This window comes from Harpia harpyja, chromosome 3, assembly GCF_026419915.1.
Source record: "Harpia harpyja isolate bHarHar1 chromosome 3, bHarHar1 primary haplotype, whole genome shotgun sequence".
Classification (NCBI taxonomy): domain Eukaryota; kingdom Metazoa; phylum Chordata; class Aves; order Accipitriformes; family Accipitridae; genus Harpia; species Harpia harpyja.
Window position 1 is genome coordinate 46,039,200 of NC_068942.1, and position 19,679 is coordinate 46,058,878.

General features: G+C 37.8%; 1 protein-coding gene across 19 annotated transcripts in view; it reads right to left on the bottom strand.

The window, feature by feature from the left end:
• GPHN (gephyrin) overlaps positions 1 to 19,679 on the bottom strand; it is a 313,923-nt gene that overhangs the window by 192,233 nt on the left and 102,011 nt on the right. The gene's annotated exons all lie outside the window — the stretch shown is intronic.

The window sequence follows — 19,679 nt, forward strand, 5'->3', positions numbered from 1 at the left end:
ACTGCACTAATGACCTCCCTGCTGGCTCTGCACAGTAACACTAGTCATTTTCTGGGTCCTACAGAAATGGAAATCACGTAAGAAACTATTTATTATAAAGCAGTAGACAGCTATCAAATGTGTTATTTGTATTATCTCCCTATCATTGGAATTTTTCCTTCCAATTGTCAGCATTTCTACACAGATGTATTTCCTTATATTCAATCTTGAAATTATTACATATTGTTTACTCAACCTAAAAAGGGGAGAAGAGAGTAACACAGAAAATACATTAAGATTTTCTCCATAAGTCCTGCCTTTCCATCTCTCTACAAGTAAGTCACTCTCAGAAATGAATGGTTTGATGGCTTTAAACAGATGAAGTCTACATAGGAGAAGTCAAGTCTGAAGTCCATCACTGCTCCAAGTAATATCAAGTACGATTTCTGAGGCAGAGACAAGGTCCAGACATTACAGCATTCAAATTCATCATGAAAAATTAAGAGTGTAGCAATTGCTCTCTCCAATTTCCTCTACAACTTCCATTGCTGCTAATCATCAATGGAGTTGACAGTTTGAGAACTGAAACTTTTTTTTGCCAGTGCAAGTACAAACATGAGCTTTTATTCTTCACTACACCTGACCTTTGTTCAAATAGTGTTTCCAGGGATAGCTACAAGAAATTGGTTTTAACATCATGACGAAGGATTGCTTCATAATACCGTCAGAAGGTATGGCTCAGATCAGTGCATATTATTGCACATGACCAGTCGTATTGCTCCTGGAATGAGGTCCATAAGAAAACATTTTTTATTTAGTTCTTTCAGATCCATTCCTGTCCGCACTCCGGAGTACCAAAAAAAACAACTTCATTGATTTTCTAACCTCCAGCAGAAGGGGAGGACAGAGCCTCTGCTGACAGCACTCCACCAGCAGGGAACTCCACCTGGTAGATTTCCTTACTGGCCACCCTCAGCACAACTATTACACACTTTCTTGGAATACATCAGAAAAAAATTTTAAAAAACAAAATAATTGACTCAGTAAACTCATCTGGCTTGCTTAAACCATTAACTAGCATCATTTTCTGCAAATACTTCTGCAAAGTTTTGTGTCAAGAGTTTAACATATTCTGAATCTGCCAAGTTGCAGTCCAAATGGTAGCACATTTTAAGATAAAATGTCAGTTACCACAATTCCACCTTTTGGAAAGATATATTAAAAGTTATGTTACTGTTTAAATAAACAATCCCTCACCTCTAGCTCCATCTCACCATATCTATCTTAATAAATTTTCAACCCTACACTGACATATTTAGCTTGAAAATCCAGACTACATACATAAATAATAACAAATTTGAAACTGAAAGAAGCAGACACACATAAATATCCAATTCTATAAATGCCTCAGAGCTGAAATGAAGTTTTTAAGGAAGTCTATACTTTCTTTATTTCAGAACATTAGATTTCACTCCATCTTATAACTCCAGGAAGAGAGATCCACCACAACAGATTGCCAGTTAAATCTGGTACTACAGAGGATATAATAAAGACATCTGACTTTGTGTATGAAGTTTGCTTGTGAGTTTCACAGAAGTTTAAAGGCATCACACACACTGGAAGGATCCAGTTAACACAGCCTGAACTCTTCTACTGGCCATAAGTATGACATATGTGAGGAACAGAATTTTTGTTTTTACTATATAATAATGTAGCTATGAGAAAAATGGATTTAAGCTGCCTATTTGGTAGCCTATCACTAGTGAACAATAACATATAAATAGATTTTAAGAACAGTCTGCTTTTTTTCTGGCAAAATGTCTTGATTAGCTTCAATGTCACGCACAAAATATTATGCCATACAATTCACTCGCCAAACAAACTTAAGAGGCAGAACCAATTGGGAAACATGCTGCATACTCTTCATTCAAAAATCATAAATCCCAGTTCATTCCAACCTCATGGTAAACACTCTGAAAATAAATTTGAAAGCACTTAGTTTGGTGTTACCAAATGGCTATTACAAATCTCCCACAGCCAGGTAAGTCCGCAGTGTAAGGGACTACACAATGTCTCACACACACACACACAAGTTATGGGGAAAAACAAAAACAATCTGATGAATGGTAAGAAAGAACAGCAAAATCAAGGCAAACTGAAAAATCAATGTATTAATTGGTATGTCCAACTTAGGGAAAACTTTATATTTCAAGTATTTCTCTGAATTACATTTAAGTGTCACTATCAATTGTGACCTGTCTGCAAGTTTACTTGTTATTTTTCAAATCCTTGATTTGATCACTGACACCTGAAAGAACAGAGACCAGACAATTACACACACAATGAGATTTCAGCTACAGGATGATACACAGTCTGTGACAGAGGACTTGCACACGGCACGCATCTTCCATTTTCTTGGGAGCAACCTCTCTCTGCGGGTTGGTTTTGTTAGAACATTTTACAGTAACTTTTTTTATCACAGTGTTTCAAGAAGCAATTACACTGTGATCAGGACCAGCTAGCATGAGTACACATTAACTACTGTGGGCTTTGTACACTAGAATATAATGCAGCAAAGAACATGTTAGAAGGGCCAGAATTCAGTTCACCAGCGACCCAATTTTTGTGCAGATTCACTCTTCATCTTTCATACATTTTAGTTTTATTATAGATTTTATTACATTTTTCTCCAGTTGAACAACACAACATCCAGCATCCTACAATATAAATGGCATTTTCTCTCAGAACAAATACACAACCAAGAGCAAAGCTAAATATACAGTCAACTACTCCCAGTAAGCTGAAAAGACAGTCACAACTTCATCTGTAGATACCTAATGCGCAGTCTTTCTCTCCCAAACTGCAGCATTTTCATACTATAGCAAGTCACATTATTTAATAGCAAAATTATTTTAAATACTAGTTATCTTTAATTTTTCACATGTGTATATGTAACAGATTATCTCTGAAAGGTCCCACAATTTATATTCAAATTTCGATAGACATCAGTCTCATCAGGTCTGTATCATACCCAGCATGTAATACAGACACCCCAGTTCTCTAATCCCTTTGCAGAAGAGAGGTGAAATTATTCCTAGATGTAGAAATTAGAGCTGACACAATAAAAACGAAGAACCACACCTTATACTGGGCTAAACTGGTGAACGTCTTTGATGAGAGAATCAGAAAAGATAGGATAGAAATTCCATCGAAATAATTAGGAAATAATAAATCTCATATAACTATTTGCATAGGAGTTTGTGAAAGAATAGAAACTTCATGTCTTTTATAGGGAAACTATTTTAGGGAAAAAGTGCATCTCAGGTTGACACATAATGCATACGCTGGGTTCGCAGGAAGTTCAAAAAAAGGATTCACGAGAATGTGGAAAGCAAGGTTTCTACAGCAACCTAAGAAATTAGCAAAATATAGGAAATAAACCAAAGTGAGGCCAATACAGTTGTATTGGAACAGATGGAAGCTTTACTATTTCACAAATTAAAGCAGAATATCACTGAAGAGGGAAAACCTGAACTTCATCCAAGTTAAGGAGAGTTAAAAACCAGTAAGAACTGTGCTCAAATGGAGGCAAGACCCAATGAACCATAGCCCAAATGGGAAGAGAACTTGAGAAGATAAAAATTAGAGAGAAATAAATTACAACTGTTATAACAATAAACTATTCATTATTTTAGTAAGTTACCCTTTTATGACCCATTTGCTGTATGTTTCAATATGTTATCTAAACCAGAAATTTAATTTCTCATTTTTAAAACATTTGTTCTGGATATAAGGTTAAAATTATCACAGTGTTATTTTCCATGTAGTTGCAAGTTGGACTTCTGACTGGTTTTCCCCTGTGCCCCTGTATATATGCATGTGCTGATGGACTCCCTGGGTTATTATTGCATAGCTACATCATGTGCAAGGCACTTGCGCACTTGGACTGAATCAATACTGGTTGGCTTTTATAATTTGAATTCTGACCAAAGATATGAACATAGTCTTTGTATACAGTTCCACATTCTGTGACTGCCATAAGAAGCTGAGCTATTGATTCATCCGTTAACTTAATAAATGAGTCATACTGAATGCAATGAAGTCAATTTTCTAAAAATAGGTTGTAGCCAGCTTGGCTGCTGTCATCTGCTGAAGTTCTCCAATGCCACTTTAATTAACATTAATCTTTCTTCAGATGGATCACTGTCTAAATGATATCGAGTTGTCACTAAACTCCCAGTGAAACTCTGCTTCATCTTTAAATGAAAGAAGAACTCAAAATCCTCTGCTCAACTTTTTTATTTTTCCAGTTCTATCTCATAAATATATGTTAGCTACCACCAGAATACTCTACCTTTTGACTGATTTATAAACCAACCAGAATATTCAAGAGAGACTGTGCTCGTGAGCAGATCAAATGACTAGGAGCCAGACTGGCTACTTCCAATTCTAAGGGCACGTTCATTTTATGCCAGGCTAATGAATGAATACATGTTACAATACTACTCCTGCCAGAGCAAACTGACCAAGACAGCATTTTTAGCTTACTTAACCGGGCTAGCTTAATGTTGACTCATGAGACATCAGCAAATCACCTTGCCTTGGATCCTCACATACAGCCAAAACTTCACAGAGTATTCCAGTCAAAGAGGTAGTGGAATTGCATTTCAAAGCAAATTCCTGTAAGAGCATATATTAAAAGCAGACACAAAGCTACTTTAATTGATACTAGTTTCTACTGACCTTTAAGAAACTGTTAAAGCACCCTGAAGGGAAGTAGTAAGAAGACATGCTATTTTGGGCTCACTTCCTACACAACAGAACGCTGGCAGCTAGAGCAAGCTGGACTGCAGCTCCTATCGCTGGCTGCATGCCAGCAACGAATTGTGCAAAACAACTTGCAAAGTGCTTTGTGACCACAGTTTTACTTGATCTAAGGTGTAGAATTATGTGATGAAGATCCACCCCATGTTTTTTGTTTCTGTCGTGGTTTCAGCCCAGCCGGTAACAAAGGACCACGCAGCCGCTCGCTCACTCCTCCCGCCCCCCTTCGGTGGGATGGGGAGGAGAATCAGAAAGGAGAAAAGAAAAAAAAAAAACGGAAACCTCGAGGGTTGAGATAAGGGCAGTTTACTGGGACAACACAAAAACAGAAGTTACAACAACAACAACGGTACTAATGAAAGAATATACAAAACGAGTGATGCACAGTGCAACTGCTCACCACCCGGAACCCGACGCTCCGCACCGAAAGTCCAGCGCCCTCCCCCCGGCCCGCTCCCCATTTATATACTGAGCATGATGTCACATGGTATGGAATAGCTCCTTGGCTAGTTCAGGTCAGCTGCCCCGGCTGTGCCCCCCCCGACCTCCCAGGTTCCTGTAAAAATTAACTCTATCCCAGCTGAACCCAGGACAGTTTCTCTTTGCTTTTTTTAACGGATTCAATAATTAGATCCTTGAAAACTTACTTCCTCCACCACCAATCTTAGGCTAACTTTGACAGGAATACTCAAAAATCTCACAGAAATAAAATGATTGCAGACATGCCCTCTATCAGTTCATGTCTCTCATGAACAACAACTCTGGGATTAAGACATCAAAATTACAGGATTCTCCCTCTGCCTCACCATGTCCCAAAGATCTATTGTGCGCACAAAAAATAAAGGGGGGGGACGACGACGACGACGACAGGACACAAAAATAAAATTAATGCAATGTTTTAAAATTTTTATTCCCTACCTTATTACTGTTTCAAGAGTAACAAAAGTATAAGAACACATTTTTCACTGCTTTCTGGCTTTTTTTTCTAAACCAAAAAACCGAACTACATAAAACCATTATTTTTATGGAGGAAAAATGTTATTTTTCTCGTTCACCCTTCAAAGCTTTTTTTTTTTTTTTTTTTACTTTACTACAGGAAAAGCAGGAATAAATTAGAAGAGGCTAACTTTTCAGGCACCTTCAGCAGGAAAATAAGTCGCCACAACAATCGGTTATTGGGAAAAAATGCAACAAGGATCTTTGTCCTCAACATATGTCAGAAACCAGGGACAAGGTCATATGTATGTCATTTGGCAATCACATGACCAGGAGCCACTCTCATAGAATCATAGAATGGTTTGGGTTGGAAGGGACCTTAAAGATCATCTAGTTCCAACACCCCTCCAATGGGCAAGGACACCTTCCACTAGACCAGGCTGCTCAAAGCCCCATCCAACCTGGCCTTGAACACTTCCAGGGATGGGGCATCCACAGCTTCTCTGGGCAACCTGTTCCAGTACCTCAACACCCTCACAGTAAAGAATTTCTTCCTTATAGCTAATCTAAATCTACCATCTTTCAGTTTAAAAAAAATTACCCCTCATCCTATCACTATGTGCCCCTGTAAAAAGTCCCTGTCCATCTTTCTTTAGGCCCCCTTTAGGTACTGGAAGGCTGTTATAAGGTCTCCCTGGAGCCTTCTCTTCTCCAGGCTGAACCACCCCAACTCTCTCAACCTGTCTTCATAGCAGAGGTGCTCCATCCCTCTGATCATCTTCATGGCCCTCCTCTGGACTCGCTCCAACAGCTCCATGTCCTTCTTATGTTGAGGGCCCCAGAGCTGAACACAGTCCTCCAGCTGGGGTCTCACCAGACCAGAGCAGAGGGGCAGAATCACCTCCCTCAACCTGCTAGCCACACTTCTTTTCATGCAGCCCAGAATGTGATAGGCTTTCTGGGCTGCAAGTGCACATTGGCAGGTGATGTTGAGCTTCTCGTCAACCAACACCCCCAAGTCCTTCTGCTCAGGGCTGCTCTCAATCCACTCATTGCCCAGTCTGTTGTATTTGTGCTTGGGATTACCCTGACCCATGTGCAGGACCTTGCAGGGCCTCATCCTCTCAGTTTTGCTGGCTGGGTGGCCTGTAGCAGACCCCCACCACAATATCACCTGTCTGTGCCCTCACTTTAATCCTGACCTGTAGGCTCTTGGTCCGCTCCTCATCCATCCCCAGGCAGAGCTCCATGCACTCCAGCTGGTCATTGACATAGAGGGCAACACCCCCTCCTCGTGTCCCCTGCCTGTCCTTCCTAAAGAGCCTGTATCCTTCCATTCCAACACTCCAGTCATAGGAGTCATCCTACCAGGTCTCCGTGATGCCAATAAGATCATAGCCCTGCAGGCGTGCATATGTCTCTAACTCTTCTTGTTTATTCCCCATGCTACGTGCATTCGCATAGAGGCATTTAAATTGGGCCCCTGATGAATGTGACTTACTGGCTAGAGTGGCTAGAATTCCTTTGTGCTGCTGTTCAGGTGCTCTCCAGCTGACCCATGATCCCTCTCCAGGCTCTGGGCATCTATTGCTGGCACTGGCATCAAACTGGTAGGAGTGGGATGGATTGAGGTTCGCCTCCACGGTAACTTTAGTTTAAAGCCGTCTTCACCAGCTTGGCAAGCCTATGACTGAAGATGCTCTTCCCCTTCTCTGACAGATGGACCCCTTTTAGCAGAATGATTTATTTAATTGGGGGGGGGGGGAATTGGCATTGGTATGACATAAAGTATATAAACTTAAAAGACACCTCTACATAGTTATCAAAAGCCACATCAGTTCAGGACTCAGTGTAGTTTTCTAGGGGGTATCTTTGGTTTAACTCAGTGCATGGGGCACACCTATATATGACAGTTTGGGGTATTATTGCTGCCAGCCAAAAGACAGATCTATAGACTGCCACCTCTTGAAAATGTTTATCAGCTTACTTATTGCCTAATAAAGACACAGAAGGGCAGCTGGGAAGGCAACATGCCTGCAGGCACTGGCCCCCAAAAGAAACAAAATGGATGAAGAGGATGCTAAAATACATGGACTTTTCAGTGGTCCAATGTTACTACTTTTTACACACAGCATGAAGAGAGGTAGGAAAAAGTAGGAGGAATGCTGAACTTCCATGACAGAGCAAGAACTATTTAAGTTTTAATTTTCACTAAACAAATTCATTAATAATTGTTCAAAAGTCTTATCATTAATAATTGTATGCTTCACAGCAAGGGTATGAAGCATGCAGACAGCAAACATTTTAAGACCTTTGAATAGAATGAAATTAAATACAAGCAATATGGATATTTGTAACTTCAAAATTCTTTTAGGACTTTAGCATTTAACTGTGTCAGACAATGTAGCATGCAGAACAAACACTACACCAAATATTTCATGGTTTGCAATAGCCTACTTCCACCGGATTGTAACAAACGAGAGAGGCGCTGCATCTGAAATGGGCTGAGAATAAAATACCTAAGACTAATTCTGCACTCAGAATTTTCAATACAGATTCAAAATTTTATTTCTAATTAAAACTGACTTTTAAAGTCTTCCCAAATGGCAGCAGAATCTGAAAACAATCTTGCCATGTGGATCAACAGCAAAAAGCCCACTTCTGTGCGGGATGCACAGCGTGTTTATAGCGCAGAGGAATGATTGTACTCTGCTCCATCTGATTGGTAATCTAACTATGGAAATCATACATTAAATCAAAGAGACAGAAATGTCAGCTAAATTTAAGTAAAAATGTGTTCAGTGACTTTGAAAGTTCCCACCGGGGCATCAGATGCTTGACCAGCCAGCTCATTAAACAACATGAGCAAGATTTGAAATTTCCTGAGAGAAAAAATATGCAGAAGCAGACAAAAAACATTATCATGAAAACAGTCAAATTCTCACCATTTAGACAAAGAAATGTATATTTAATATCCATGCTGGGACTTAGTTGGTAGACTGAGGACTTCAAAATACTGTATGAAGAGAAGTATTTATAGTAAGGGCCAAGACAATAATAAATGTTTATCTTACTTTGTCCTATAGGAAATACTATGGTAGGGCAAAGTAGGTACTTGCATTTTTTCCAGCTAGTGTAGGAGAGAGACAGAGCATTTGCATATATATTGCTAGCAATTGCCTGTCACAAAATCCTCACCCATCTCAAGTGAAAGCAAAATTTTGGGGTGCCTGAGAGTGACCTTTTGCCTACCTTGGAAGGCACTGCAAATTAAAGGATTTAGGCAATATGATAAGGATTGCAATGGTCTGCCTAGAAAGGAAAGATTCCACTGGTAAATTACCATAACAACTTGTAGAAACCTATACGGGTGGATATAACTATTTTTGCTGACACTCTATCATTTCAGTTGAGCTCTGTTTACTTCTATCCAAATGTAAAAGAGAGACCATCTGAATCAAATGTTAAGAAAAAGAAGATTCCTCCTAGGAGAATACGTTGACCCACAGCTAGTAGAAATAGTAAGGCTTATTTTTTTATAAATTAACACTGGCCAGCTCCCCCACAGACTTTTAGTATCCAACAAAAGATGGATTTAAAAATTATGGCCTTCCAACATGAACGCTTCAGTTTTTTACTGTGTATATGCTTCTCACACCCCACTACAATACCATAATTTTCTTCCCAATAACTTTAGTGTATATTTTCCCTTGCATTTCTCAGACGCTTAAGCATGTGCACATGCTTGACACATGCTTGTGAAGCATGCTTAGACACACAAAGTCCATATGCATGCTTATGCCAAGGCTAATAAATATTAAATGTTTATTTTAAAAAGAGAGGAAGTTTGGCTGAGATATGTAAAACTAGAAAATGGAATAATGGAAACACAGGGATCCCTGATGTTGGAGTATAAGCTGGAATGAATTGCAGGCCACAAGTTGAAAAGAGCAATCAGGGTACTTTCTGCGGTCAAGCAAAAAGGCATCCAGAAAATCTCTTCATTCTGAAAAATACCAGTAAGGACTAAAGGTGAGAGCAGGATGACTCAAACTTGGGAAGAATAAAATGTGGAGAATATGTGGAAATGGCCTGATCATTCCAGATTCTAGATCAAATTTATTCTTTACAATTTAAATCACAGGGCTTATGGAAGACTGTCAGAACTTTTATATAACTGGTTTTTAAAAAAAAAAAAATCCTACAATTCTGAAATTACAGGAATGATAGATGAGGCTCCAAGACAAGCAGCATCCAGAAGGGCTACCACACAAGTTCACACAATAGTTCACATTCCCAAAGCTCTAATGTCTCATTTCTTTCCACCACATTCCAGAGAGATACAAAGTATGAATATAATCCAGTATACAATTAACAGCAGTCTTGCTATGTCTATATTTCTCCAGACAGTTAAATTCAGAGGCAGAATTTGCTGTTGTTTTTCTTTGTCCTTAATACATTAGTGTGTTTGCACATACATACATATACTGCCATGTGTGGCCTAAATGGGATAACTAAATTGTGTTTAAAATAGTGACTTGACTCAACTGGGATTTTTTAGTGTATGCTATGTGTTGGGGAATGCGAAAGGAAAAAAAAATAAAAATAAAATCTGTTCAGCCACAGAATGGAGTCATATGAATAAAACAACTCCATAGTTGATCCATCCCTCTTCATACCTAGGAGGAACTTTCTATAGACAAACAGCATTACTGACAATGCTAAAAGTGAGATTTTATTGCATGTCTCACATAGTTATCTCCATTCAGATAATTTACAGTTATTTTTGAAGCCATCATCCATACTTTACAGCTGTAAAATACTTCTGTAAGGTTCAAACTCAAGTTATTGAAAAACATTTCTTTGGTTTTACTATATTATTGGCTATAAGGGGTTTTCAGCACTCATTTTTGTTTTCTGTAGTTGTCATTATCTTTTTTCTTTGCATCTGATAATTTAAATGTCAACCAAATGTTTCTAGATTAATTTAAAAACTACTCATGTATGGTCTCTGTTATTCATGTCACAACTCATTATGACCTGACTCTTTCAATATTCAGAAACATGGTAGGCAGGGGACATGCAGATCTTAGACAACTTAAGAGGTCTTTGATTACATGTGGATTTGTGCATTTTGCTTCATTCAGGTCCTAAAACCCCAAAATTACTACTTTTAATTTCCAAATAGCTTGCACAAACATAATCCACTGGCAAAATGTAACTATTAACTTCTCCTTACTTGCAGCTTTAAGTCACCTTGTAAGTCATTATCAGCTATGTTCTCCTGCCATTTATTTTGTATGATGTTCTCTTAAAAGTAAAAATAATAGTTAGATAGAACAATGCCCTCCGGTTCCATTTTGCCGAAGCCCTTCTCTCGTTCTTTATTACTGCTCCCACTACAAGTACGATATTTAGAAAGAAGAGTAACCCACCTCACAGTAACTGAAGATTTTTTTTTTTTTTTTTTTAAGGTATGACTGCACAAGGTTACTGAGCACATATATACAGTACTTACCATAGTATTTCTTTGGGTGACAGTGACCATAACATCCCTGGTAACTTCAACATGCCTCCAGCCATGCCCAAGCTGAAGAACACAGATGAGGATGAGATTTGATCTCTTCCTCAGTTCCTGCTCCAGCACAGGCAAGTAGGAGTGAAAACAGATAAGGTGAATCCTGGAGTTCACATTTCTGTGAAATAAGTAACTTTCGTAAGTGCTGTCATGTATATTCCATGTTAGTGAGCCCTGGTCAATTAGCCTAGATAAAAATAGCAAAAGTGACAGGAGGGTATCTCTTCCAAAGCAGAAATTTAGTCTCAAAGTCTCTGCCGTGTAACAGTGTATTTGGAAATGATAACTCCACGCAGGTTTTAAAAAAAATTTAAAAGGCAGTAGAGACCTCCCATTTTCCAGCATGCCTCTGTTGGTCTCCCTTTTCTCACTAACAATCAATTTCATGTATCTGGAGAACAGTCTTGAAAAATGCTCAACCTGCAATCCCACTGGCAAATACCACAGATAGCTTAGATGTGTTTCCAGGCATCTGAAATAGCCAATATGTTAACTATGATCATAGATGCACATTGGAAAAGATTAAGCAGCATAGATTTTGCTTACACTGTACCCCTAGAACCACCTTATATGAATTGTAAGGCTAACTACCTGACTACCAATAGACAAATTACTAACACAACCAATACTAACATTGCTAATACTTTGCACAGTACTTCTGGAGCCATGATGCAGAAAGGAAATCAAAGATGGTTAGGACAAGTCTACCTGCAAACAGGTACTGAGGACAGTCCAGCATATGCCTGACCCTCTCGGACATTAATATCCAGAAAAATTTATGGAGTTTGTGTACAGAGATACCTGGGCTTTATGAATAAAGCACTGTAAGAAACTGCCATTTTCTTGCCAAATCACAATTTACGATTTTACTCCAAACAAGCAATTGCCATTATGTAACCTGCCTTTTCCTTCCAGAACTAGCACTAAACACCCTCACCCTTTAGAGAGTAACAGCAATAACTACAAAAATCTAGTTCCAAGAGCCCAGAAATCATCCATATCTGTACTGAAATGAGTTTCAGTAGTACCTAAATTTAGGAACCAAGCTAAACTGCAGCATTACATTAAGAGAGAACACTTAAAGAACTGATACAGAAACCACTGCAGATAATGTCAGTAGAATACATTTTAGGATCTTAACCTCTGGTAAAACTGCAAAATCATATTATGCTGACAATGCAACAATTTAATAGCTTTACAAGGTTTTGCTCTATTTTGGATTTGCATTTGTGATCAAAGAGCTTACATGTAGGTGGACAGCATCAGGTCAAGCAATGAAAGAATGAAAGGCCTATCCTGAGAAGAACGCTCAATACATATCCGTCAAATCAAACCAAATTAAATGAATAGGACCATCTCTTCCATTTAAAACCAAAAAGGTGGATCTAGAAAGCAGGTAGACCAAAGACCATTTTAAAATGAAGAGAAAACTCCAGATTTTTGTATCTTATAAGATAACCCCCTCCCACCCCCCAGATTTTACTAGGTTATTTTAACATGAACTGTATTGTCAGCTATATTTTCATCTAAAACATGTCAGGACAAATAGTGGTGCTATCCCTCCACAACAGCAGTCAATGCTTTAGCTCCTATTTCCTCCAGCCATATCACCTGACCTTAAATGCTCATTAATGTATATTGCTACCCTAGATAAGTGTCAAGATACATTTCATAGCTGCAGTGCCTCCATATCTTAAGCTGCTAAGAAGGCATGCTTCTCCAAATTCAGAAGTGTTTTTCAAAGCTGAGAAACATGATTACCAGTGCACATTTAGTTGTCTTCATAAATCAGACAATAATTATAGTAAATGGCTTTAGAAAAAAAAAAATAGACTTATGCTCTGGAGCTTAGATTACAGATGTTTTAGTATGAAGAACAGAATATCCTCTTTCATCTTAATTAAGGAAAAGTAAATATTCAGTAGAAGTATCCTCTCACAATTTGTTTCACCTTTGTAAGACTGTCCTGTATAATAATTTGTCCAAAACCCGCTTGTACTGAATTGAAAACCATTTCTAATGAAGAAATAAAATGTGCAGAAGCCCTTTAGAAATGAAAGAAATTCAAATTTGAGTACCTGATACCTAAAAATGTTCATTCTAAGGTTATCCTTCTATCACGTCTATTGATTAACTCACAGTTCAGCTGACCTTTACTCTGCAGTGGCCAATTCTTTACAGTTGAGCACAGTGACTCCAATTCTGCCACATATGCCATTAAGACATAAACTCTGCAGGTGGATTTTTAAATTTCAAGTTGAGTTTACATTGACAGCAAATACATTAAATTAAATTTTGTTTTGTAAAATTAACTGTGTATGAAAATAAAAAGATGAAGAAACCAAATAATACACAGATACTGTTGATAATATAACATTATGATCTCTCAGTCATTAATTATTCTGTGAAAAAATAAAGCAGTGGTATATGGTTGCTTCAAAGGTACTTATTTTTGCTTTTAAAAATTGTTGGTTTTAAAACTTTTGCCCACACATGCACACACATAAGTTAAGGACTAACTGGTGATTTTTGCTAACTTAACAGAAAGGCCAAAGATTGAATAGGTCACAAAAACCAAAGTAGGCCAAAGCTACTGTACACATTGAAGCTGAAGCACACAGATACGCTCTTCAATTATTCGTGGCCTGTACCTGGCCCATAGGGAACTGCCAAAAGGTCCATTAAAAGGCAAACATCATGCAACTGAGAGGCATTATTTGCTGGAGAAAAGAGATGAAAGGAGAAATACAAGCAAAGCATCAAACGTTTCCCACCTCTGTGGTCTTGGTTGCAATATTCCTGCTCCAAAATAATTTCCAACTGTGAACTTTGAGATTCTCCCCCTAGTACTTACTGCAGTCAGGGAGTACCTACAAAATTTCCATCTCAGAAAAAATTATCTGGAACTTGCCACCTTCAGCTTCTACAGGTGGATACTTCACACAGTATTGTAGCTTTATTGGTCCTTCTACTCCTGCCCCAGCTCAATTTTATCCTCAGAACTGCACCAATACATACATGAGCACAAACACAGAATAAAGGTTTTCTAGTGCACTCAATTCTGCTCAACCCACCCCCCCACCCCCTCTCCAATCTTTCCCCCTTCTAAAACTAGCTGAGTAAGTAGCTGTAATACAGAAATACTTCAGGGAGCTTGCATATTATTGGAGAGTTGTATTTTACAGAGCAATTCAGTCTATGGCACAGTTTTGCCCTAAATTACTTTAAAGCAAGTATAAAGCACTAGCAGTCTTCTCATTAAAATAAATTAAAATAATAATCCTAACTCTGAACAATTGCTAGTGACGGATATTTGAATGATGCACTGTAATGCAAGCTTGCTACTTGTTTTTAAAAATGTTTATTACCTCTTCTGGTAGAATTCTCAGAGCTTTTATTAACAACTAAACTATTAAACGTAGGAGATGAAGGAAGTAAAGAAACCTTGGGTCTGTCTATCTGTTATTTTCAGAGAGTTATACCAGCATCCCACATGAGATCACAGCCAACTCTGTACCACAGTTAGAGTGGCACTGAGCCATAACTAATAAACCATGCTGAGAGGGAAAGCATGTTGGCTTGTAGTCAGCACTGTGCTACAGACATGTACGTTGCAACCAGCCAGCTCAGAGTATAGAATACTTGCTTGTCCTTGTTTGTCAAAAAGCTGTTAACAAGGCAATATGTAATTTATATGAACTATATAATTTAAAGATAAAATGTATAAAATATGTTGCATGTTATAACAGTGTAATTAGAAACAGTGTGCTAACTGGTCCATGAGAATGATTTAAATGAATACTTGTTAGCAGCAAACATGACTCATTTATACCAGTTTGACATCTTTCATATAAAACTTGGTTAAGAGCTACTTGATAATTTTCCAGTGAAGGTTTTTCACCAAAACACATAATTCAATTAAAATGAAAATAGTTGTGCACCATAAAATTTTATCAAACTTGAAAGGTTTTATGAACACTTTGACATGAAATCAAATATTATGTTTTTTTGGTTTGCCAGTTTAGTTTAATGTTCAACATTTCATTCATTTTTACTGGTCAAGTACAAAATATTTATTGCTTAGTTCATCTGCTTTCCTCTTCCACAGGGACTTAAGGCTTGCTTACGTTTGCTCAGTATTTTTAGCCCCACTTGATCACACTGGCATATTAAATTTAACACTTAGGTTATCCATTCAGTATTTCTCCCTTAATCACAAGCAGTATTGAACACACACACACACACTCACAAAAACCACTATTAGACTTTTGTATTAACAGCAGTCGGAAAACAAAATTTTGTCTTATTCCATGACATACCTTTCCTTTTACAAACTAATCAACAGTACCAGTCAGAGAAAGTTTTATCTTCTGCTACCTGAAAACATGAACTATAGCTGTGGAATTGAGTGTTCAGAAAGGCTCTTGATTATTAGATTCTGGTCAGTGTGACTCACTTTTAGCAATTTCCCCAAGACAGTCTCTCCCCCCTGCCCAGCACAAAACCCTTCAACCTTCATCCTCCTTTTCTCAACGCTGAGGAACATGCAGCATGATCCTTTCCTCCAGTGATTGTGAGATTTTCCTCCTGTAGCTTCCTACTGCAGGAGGCAGCTTATTTTCTCCCATTAGACTGTTACAGGAGCACCCTCAAAAGAAGGAAAAGAGGTAGACCTGCTGCTGTACTGAACCCAGTAACACCACCAGGCTAACGATCAATAACTTCAGCTAGTATTTTCTTCTATGTGTTTTAAAATGAAGCAGCAACAGAAGCAGCTGTAAAATCTGAATAGTGCAGATATATATGAATGTATTATTTGATCATTCACTCCTGTTCCAGAATAATAGAATGTCAAAAGATTTTCTGATAATCTTTCCTCAAGAGCAGGTTTTGCTGAGACAGAAAGGACATGCACCAGCACAGAGTCCCACTTTGCTGAAGGAAGAAACATCACTTCTGGAAGCAGTCAAATGTATACAAACCTCCTTGTCATAAAGCTGTCAGTGGTCTGATCTTTCCCATTGATCAATATTCCTGTGTCTTAAGAAACACATATTGCTTTGTGACACTGTAATTGTAGAAACTATGGATGCCTACTTCATTGTGGATATACTTACAGTCACAGTTCTTGTCCAAATACATTAAGTTTCAAAACTTACCCTTAATGAGTGCCTGAATAATTTCTGGTTAATGATTACTGAAGTTTCAGCAATCTCCTCTTGCTTCTCCAATGATGATTCCAACACATAGCTTCTGTAAACCAGCTGAATAGCATTACAGAGGACAGTGTGACAGAAAAGGTTGCTATTAGGCTAACTAATAATCTGGGAAACTAAGCTCTCTTAAAAATATTCAGCTTGCGTCCTGTCTTGTGCAGAAGAACAGAAATAGTACAAAGAAACCACCACTTCGCATGCCAAAGAATTCAAAAATTCATGGTCTTGGGAAGGCTCTGTATATATACACCACTACCTCAAATGAAGAGGAACATTAAAGGAGAGACAGACAGAACAAAAAGATGTGAAGAATAAAGATCCTTCTGATAAATCAAAGAACTCTCAATTAATAAGGGTGGGCAGCTCTCATTAGCCTGTCTTTTCACAGAAAATGAGGTTTTGGACAGAAACAGTTCTAACCCCTCTGAAGTTAAAGAGTATTAAGACCTTGTTAAAAATGGAAACGCAAATTGGTTCTTTGTTGGGAAATGAAAGTGATTGCAATCTTCAGCTAAGATGCCACCGAAATAAATTTTAAGAGAAGTCATTGCTGTATTAGAGAAATAAAAAGAAAAAAGCATTTTTAAGTACTGCTAGCTTGCCAGCTTTGCCACAGATTACTTCTATCCCTTCACAATATCTCAGTGTATTAAGCTATGCAGAACTATCCAAGCTGGTGAGCTAATGAAAAGCTTGGATACTGGTAACAGTGCAGCCATGGTGAGACTGAAATCAAAAGCTATGACAGAACCTCCCTGAGGAGCTGGATACTCATTCAGTCTACACTAAGCTTTGGGCTGCTGTAACCACATGACTACTATCAGTATTTTTTAAATAGCTTGTGTATATCTATATATGCTGCAGTCATTGCACTGTTAGCGTAACATTTGTTCTCTCATTTACACAATGAAAATAATAGTACCAAATCAAGAATAATAAAAACTAGTGACTGGAAAAAAGGGTTTCGATCCAAAGACAATTTTATCTTTTATTAGAGCTCTTGAGCATGGTAAGCATTCACAAGCTCCACAAAAAAACATAATCAAATGCTTTTGTTTAGTACAAACAATAAATTGCCTAAAGAGACTAAAAGGCTTGAGAGTGCAAGGGCTACAGCGCTGTCTGGAGTCTGAAGTATGTGCAGGAGAAGGCAGAACAAGAGGCACTCCTGAAGGAAGATGAAGGAAAAAAACCCAACTCCTAAACGTAAAATTCATTGCTATTACTGGGATTTCTGAGCAAAACCTTGAGCTGATAATGTCTTTTTCTACTAGGTTTAGAAAAACTTAGGGGCATTTCTGTTTCACATTAAGTATCTTCAAAATGTTCTGCTCAACCATGCAGGCAGAAGCAGGCACACTTCTCACTGCATCTGAGACACTAGCGAAAAGGGGAGAAGTTTTGCCAGTTTTGATTTCTTAAAAACACACTTCACAAAATTCTTTCACAATATAAAACTGAATTATCTGTATAAATGCAAAATATTAGAATTTAAAATACAAAATTGTTCTGAAATCTCCAAATCTTTACTAGTTCATCTATTACTAATGCCTATATAAGCATTAGCAAATAATGAAGTACACATAGATACTCCATGTATTTGAACACAAACATAACCTTTAATTCTTACTTAGCTTTTGGTCACAAATTCATTCCTTGAGGATGTATGTTTAATGTTGTTAGCTTTTGAAGAACAATATAGAGCACACTTAAAAATATGAATCAGTCTGTCAAGTGTGTTCCTTCATCCCCTTGTATGCAGAAAGGCCCTTGAAAAGCTATCTGCCTAAGGCTCATGGCAGAGCAGCATTCGTTCTTACACCAGGAAGAGATATTAAAAAAAAAAAAAAAAGTATTAAATGTATTTCTTTCCATTTTTCTGGCAAATTCCTGTTTTCAGAAGGGATTCAATGCTGAAAGATCCTCAGATAATGCATTTTAAAGCCAACTGCACCCAAAGAATACCGTATGAATACAGTACAATTAACTTCCTTATAAACTTACAATACCTCACTGTAACTATACTTATAATGTTAGTTTTGAAAGTCAAGATTCTGAGAATGATTTTAGATGAGTTTGGGGTAGGGGTATTTATTGTAGGTTGGTGGATAGCAAAGTTTGCAGTTGCTTATACACACAAAGCCAAGATGACCCAAGATGACGGAAGGCTGGATGGTTGCCGCTCAGGATGAGCATTTTCTGGGTTTCGATGCTTATTCTGTGAAAACTGTTCGATCTTAGAGTTTTAATGTTTCAAGATTATTGAAAACTCAGATACATTCTTGAATTTTTCTTAATGGTTTGTACTCTGCAACAGAAACCTGAAATAATAGGATGATACTCTTGAAGCCTCTAATTTTCCCCTGAAATTCATACAGGTTTAGATGAAAATGATGAAACTATTATGATAGGTTGAATTAAAATTTATTCAAATCTTGTTCCCTAATTTTCAGTGCATTGCAAGTGCAGTAGAGTAGGCACAATACTGAGTGTCCTGAAGGAAATGCAGACAATACGGGTACAGCTAGAGCTCCAGGCACAAAACCAGGCACAACAGCTGCTCGTGGTACCACATGCTGCTTCTCAGTCCTGAATCATGCAGCCATGCCAGAACTACAGTGGTAAAAATCTCTCAATCACGTTGCCCTGTATTCTCTTCATCTGTATATGAAAACGAAAACAAAACTACACATTGATGTATTTCCTGGATTATTTCGCAATCTGTATAGTGAATGGCTTTCCAGGCTCTGTTAGAAAAATATTTTTTTAATGTTAGCAGAAAAAAGGGAAGGATTCACTGAAAGCATCTTTACTTTAGAAGCACATTTGTATCTTTTAGTGCACCTTTTGGAAAAATGGAACACAGTAGACTAAAAAACACCACCTATTAAGTAATAATCTATTAAAAAAAATAAAAATCACAGGAACAAATGAAATATGCTTTGTTAAAATGGAGAAGAGACATTCCAGTTTTGCATCCCACGTTTAATAGTCCCTCCATGATCTACTCTGTAGTTGAACTGTACTAAGCTATAGAGCACATTAATATTGCAGAATGCTTGTGACAATGAGAGAAGCATACTGAATGAAGCGGGGGGGACACGGAGGACAACGCACCTCTTAATGTGTATTTTTAAAATAGGTAA